Here is a 6,068-nt window from a genome sequence, read left to right as displayed (position 1 = left end):
TATATATATATATATATATATATATATATGTATGTATGTGTGCATGTATATTAAGTTTTAAAAGCAACAACTTGATAGAGACTTCGAAGTTTCGGTTCACACCCCTCATCAAACAGTCTGATAAAAGCAAAGAAAGCGTCTCTGTCAGGCGTTCACTTTGTAGAAGTGAACGTGTACATCACAGAAAAGAAAAGTGTTGAGGAATTTTCAGCTTAATCTTGTGCTTTGCATGCTCTGTCGATATGAGTTGACATGGAAAGAAACATTAATGTAACAACCTATGTTACCCTGACAGATATTGTTATATTGCGAAGTCATTGATAGGATGTTTCTATCTGGCACTGCATGACCCCCCACCACCCACCGTTGTACGGTGTTATCATCCTCAAAAGGTTGGACCGTTATAACGTCCACTCATTATCACAGTATAAATAATTATCAGATCAGCACAGACACGACTATCAACATAGTCTAACACATACTCCCGTACACTACTTACTTATATAGACGCTATATCATTCCACTCGTCAAGTGAGTGTGGTGTCTCATTATTACTATAATATTCTTTATTCATTCCTCTTCCCTTTTTTTGAGGGGGTTTTTTTTTGCGACAGCTAGCATTGACCTTCACGAAGCAGTGTAACGAGTGACATCGCTGTGTTTTCTCTACAAGTTGTGAAACTTGTGTTTTTGTGACCACGATTTTGTCATGTACAGAAACGAAGACCCAACTTGAAATTCTGCGTTGAGCTTTGGAAATCTACTACAGATATGCTTGCTTGGGCAAGCTTACGGCGACGAGGCAACGAGTGGCAATATTTCGAGTGGCACGGCGATTCAAAAGCGGGAGAATATCCCTGGAAGATGATGTGTGATCTGGAAGACCTACCTCGAGCGACACTGATGGAAATGTGAAATTGCGCAACGTGAATTCGTTCCCCAAGGACAGACCGTCAATCGAGAGTTCTGCTGCGAGGTTTTGAAGTGTTTGAACGGGTACATTCGGTGAAAGCGTCCGCATCTTTGGAGCACGATTTGGATTCTTCACGATGAGAGCGGACCCTGTTTGCGGGCATTCCTCATTCATGAGTTTCTCGTCAAAAACAACATAGTATCGCTTCCACACCCACCCTATTTGCCAGATTTAGCCCCTGCGGTTTTCCATCTCTTCCCCAAGGTGAAAATGCAGCTCAACCGTCATCGTTTTAATACCGTTGTCCTCGATTCGCTTACCGAAAACGACTTACAGGCTGGATTCCATAATTGATAGAAACGCTGAGACCGGTGTCTTGCTTCGCAAGGTGAGAATTTCGAAGGAGAGGATGTTAAAACTTGGGTAAATAAGTTATTTTCTTATTAAACATTACTAGTCCTGGAACGTTTTGGTACCACCTCGTACGCAGCCCTCAAACAACAATCAGCTCGTTTCTTTCTCTCTCTCTCTCCATCTCTCTCTCCATCTCTCTCTCTCTCTCTCTCTCTCTCTCTCTCTCTCTATCTATCTATCTCTTTCTATGCGACACAGTGAAAATCAACAAAGTTCAGACCTTAGACTTGCAGTGGTAATAGATGAAATTCAAATATTGTAACCTTACGGTGTCATGTGTGCACATATATGCCCTACAATTTTTCGCCCAGCAATTTTCGAAAATCTCCAGGTTACGTTAAATCTTATACAGTTTAGGTGACATCACCATTTTGATATATTAACCCATGTGTGATCTACAGTTACATGAATATGAAATTTGAAACTTGACATACACAAAAAATTTCTAGAATTTTTGTATGGATACCTGACTAGTCAAATATGTATAAGTGAAGTTAATATTGGTAACTCACACGGAGGTACTACTAAGTGCTTGAAATTAACAAAGAACTTAGAAACTTTGAGAGAACGTGAAATAATTCTTATTTTGGAACGGTGAAAGGCAAAGCAAATAAAGCTATAAATGATATTTGTTTAAAACACATTTTGGATAGAAAAGTCAAAAGATTCCCATGGAACTCAAACCTAAGCGGGGCTTCAGTTGAATAAGATATATTTTGGAGAGAAGAGCTGGGAAAATTTGTTAGACTTGTTGAGGATACAACAAAACTTGTTTGATTCAAGAGAAAAGTCAGCTAGATTAGAAGTAAAATGAATCTATTGTAAGAAAGCTATTAAAAGTAACACTTTACTCAATATGTCTGCATAAAGGAGCTTGGATATAATGATAAGAATTTTGTATGAAGAACAATAAAACAATCAACAAATATCTTTGAGTAGCAGTCACACGTTGGACATACATTGTATGTTTAAAAAAAGGTTTTAAGATCAAACTTTCTCAGGAGTTAAACAACCAAACACCACCAGTCTCTAAACGGGATCAGCAAATGCTGACAAATTTTACTCTTGTAGGATGAGGCACGTTTGCAAGATTCCTAGGAAGCGGAAGGACGCGAATTATTCAAGAATACAATTATAAATTTAGATTATTTTGCGTGATCGTTATGAAGTAAATGAAAAACCCCTCTTGGTTGGTTAGACTTCAGGATTGTCGCATTGAGCTTTCCAATTCAGATGGACAGATTTCATTCTTTGTGGAAGCATATCCGATATTAGAATGTACTGCAAGTCTGTGACTTCGAATCAGCTGCATGACTTGTTTCAATAATGTGATGATCTGTATGGTTTTATGTGTGCAAGAAGTACTGTCCGAGCTATGTACAGGAGATCCGCAGTGGGTATCTTATCTGCTTGTGCTTCGTAACAAGTTGTCAATTACTGATGTATTTTCTGGCCCTAAATAGGAAATCTACACTCAAAGAACTAATTTTGTCTATATTTGTCATGAATTGTTACCAATTATTTTAACATATGGATTTATAAAGTAGGTGAAGAATTTCTTCTACATATATTTTGTTCATTTAAGCATTTGTTTTTATTTTATTTTTTGTTGTAAACTTGATTTTGTTCTAATTAATTTTTGGTAATCTTGTTACCTAAATGTGGCGATTAACTTTTGATATCATATTTGGCGGTGACACCCTCGTCATATTAATCGTGGTAAATTTATCTAACAGATGATTATTTTCCAAAAAACAATATACAGAGTGTCCACAAAGTCTGGGTACATGGCGATTAACACGTACTTTAAGAAATTATTATTTGTTATATTCAATTGTTTATGTTATGATTTTATTTACTCCATGTAGCCAGACCTTATGGACACTCTGTATAACAATTTGTTTCTTTGAATGGCAAATACATAAGCCATTAATAACTATATCCTATATATGATACTTTACAGAATGCGTATGATATCCATATTGATTATTCTCATGGCAGCTGCCATGATCTGCGCCTTTATTAAAGGTAAGATCTCCTTTAATGTGTTAAAAGATTCATTTTATGAAGTTGCAGTGATGCGTGTTATGATTATTTGTAGAGCGATAAGGCGCGGAGCTGGCAGATTCGTTAGCACGTCGGGCGAAATGCTTAACGGTATTTCGTTTGCTGTTACGTTCTGAGTTCAAATTCCGCCGAGGTCAAGTTTGCCTTTCATCGTTTCGTGATCGATTTAAAATAAGTACCAGTTACGCACTGGGGTCGATGTAGTCAACTTAATCCCTTCCCCCAAATTTGAGGCCTTGTGCTTCAAGTAGAAAGACGTATTTCTTGATTCATAACGTTGCAGATTATATGATTTATATAATCCCATGGGAGCAATAGTTGTAGCAATCCAGTCAATTCTATAGTAGTGGACCAGTTAAAGATTAATTTAAATATAATATGGTTTCAATTCCTCTTCACCCATATTTACTGTTCAACAGTAATGGGTAAATGTGCTGCGAGATGTATGTCTTTCAAACCAAATTTCTCAGAAAAGTGTTCACCTCTTTAGCATTTACTGCGTACATCATTATACTAGAAATATACTCTTACAACAACCGAGAAGAGTTGCAATGAAATGTTATTAAGGACGAATGGAAGTAAATTTCAAAGCATAATTTTGCCTACAGTCAACTGGCGTCTCAGACTGAGCTGATTACAATAGGCAGGGAAATCTTGGCTCAAATATAAAACAGATTTGCATCGTTCGTGTCAGTTAAATAAAAGGAAGCAGTTAACGTTCGAATCAACTCCGGATAAGATGATAGATAGATAGATAGATAGATAGATAGATAGATAGATAGATAGATAGATAGATAGATAGATAGATAGATAGATGAAGATAGGGAAAAAGTAGGAAAGTTGAAAGTATGGCTGAGACATGTACTGAGTATAAGTTGTTAACGGAAAGGAACTTTTAATTTGAGATGCGTGCGAGAGAAGAAACTATATGTTAATGAAGTTCGGGAAAAGAATCGCAGAATCGTTACCCCATCAGCGTCGTGGCTTAAGATTTTATGTCTGGAGTTCAAACCCAGCCTGGGTCGACTTTGCATTTCATCCTTTCGTTATCGATAAAATATATACCAGTTGAATACAGGAGTTTATGTCATCGACTTATTCTCTTCTCCGAAATTGCTGGCTTTGTGAAAAAATTTGAAAGCAATATCATGCAATGATTCTAATGCAACTGTATTGTTTGTATGTTTTTTTTTCTAATTTTAGACGCCATACCCAGTTGTGAATATGTATGCCAACAAAGAACAAAGGTTGGGGAATTTCGCAACTATGAAGATTGTGTTAATGAGTTTTGTATTCTAAGACGGTCGTAATTGTTGATCACATGCTGAATAAAATGAAGCAAAAATATTGCTCTAAATGTAATAATTTGAAATAGAGGACAACAGGAAATTGGCAATGGTATTATTACTTATCCTGTCAGCAGTTCGTGTCTCGTCTCTTTGGCATTTGGGCTCTATTCTGTATAATATCAACGATATATTTTTCAAATAAAAATGATGGATCTAGTTTAATTATAATTTATATGCCGTTACTTATTTCTGAAATAAAACAGATTTGACGTTGAGTACCTCGCTATGTTGAAGCTATTTTGAACAGAAATGGGGGCATTTACAGAAAAGATGGAATAAGACAAGATTTTCATTGGATTGAAATTTCTGACTTTAGGGATGACTTTCAATTTCTAAACGAGTAATTCTTTCAGAGACAGAGTGACAGTAAAGCCCTTAAATTATATTTTCTTTAGTCATATTACTCCTTCTCTTTGACGATTAATGCATTGCTTTGTTTCGTAAACAAAAAAAAACAAAAAATTAATTTTGATAAGCTGGTGGAATCCTCAGCACGCCGGGTAAACAGGTTAGCAGCATTTCGTCCGTCATTACGTTCTGTGTTCAAAATCTGCTGAGGTCAGCTTTGTCTATCATACTTTCGGGGGTCGATGAAATAAGTAGAGTAATGGAGACGATGGAATGGATTATCTCCCATCCTCGAAATGGCTGCCCTTGTGACAATATTATGAAATCAGTGTTTAGATTATCAGCTATTGCTTTCTTTCTTGCTGCTCAATAAACGATCTGCAATCAACGTTTCCTTAAATATAAAACTGTCGGCAATTCTTGAGAGAAACGCTTTAATCGATTATATCGAACAAAACACATTATTGATATTTATTTTAGGCCTTCGCACGGAATAAAAGTTAATCTATCGGCAGGTAGACTACCGGGGATTCTGCAAATCTTTGGATCTACTACTACTACTACTACTACTACTACTACTACTACTACTACTACTACTACTACTACTACTACTACTATTATTATTATTATTATGGTTTCAAACTTTGCCACAACGACAGCAGTTTTGGGGGAGAGGATGATCCATTACACTGGTACTTATTTTATCGTCCCTAAAAGGATGAAAGCCTAGTCCAGCGTGCAAACGATTCTCCCAGCTCACCGCCTTAGTAATAATAATAATAATAATAATAATAATAATAATAATAATAATAATAATAATAATAATAATAATAATAATAATAATGCTCTAGCCATACCAGTCGTGACTTACAGTTTCAATATCGTTAACTGGTCAATTACTGAAATATGTAATGTTGACAGAAAAATACGAAAACTGTTGACAATGCATAGAATGCACCACCCTAAGGCAGATATAG

The 6,068-nt window shown here is 36.1% G+C and overlaps 1 long non-coding RNA gene across 1 annotated transcript in view; it reads left to right on the top strand.

Moving 5' to 3' along the window:
* The window catches only part of LOC128249394 (uncharacterized), a 5,400-nt gene extending 442 nt beyond the window's left edge, over nt 1-4,958 (top strand). The window contains exons 2-3 of the long non-coding RNA XR_008265504.1: nt 3,291-3,355; nt 4,598-4,958. This is a non-coding gene — a long non-coding RNA (uncharacterized LOC128249394). The remainder of the gene's footprint in view (nt 1-3,290; nt 3,356-4,597) is intronic.
* Nucleotides 4,959-6,068: the final 1,110 nt, after the last annotated feature.

The sequence above is a fragment of the Octopus bimaculoides genome, chromosome 14, assembly GCF_001194135.2.
Source record: "Octopus bimaculoides isolate UCB-OBI-ISO-001 chromosome 14, ASM119413v2, whole genome shotgun sequence".
Classification (NCBI taxonomy): Eukaryota; Metazoa; Mollusca; class Cephalopoda; order Octopoda; family Octopodidae; genus Octopus; species Octopus bimaculoides.
The sequence above is the reverse complement of the archived record's forward strand: the minus strand, read 5'-3'. Positions and strand labels throughout refer to the sequence as shown.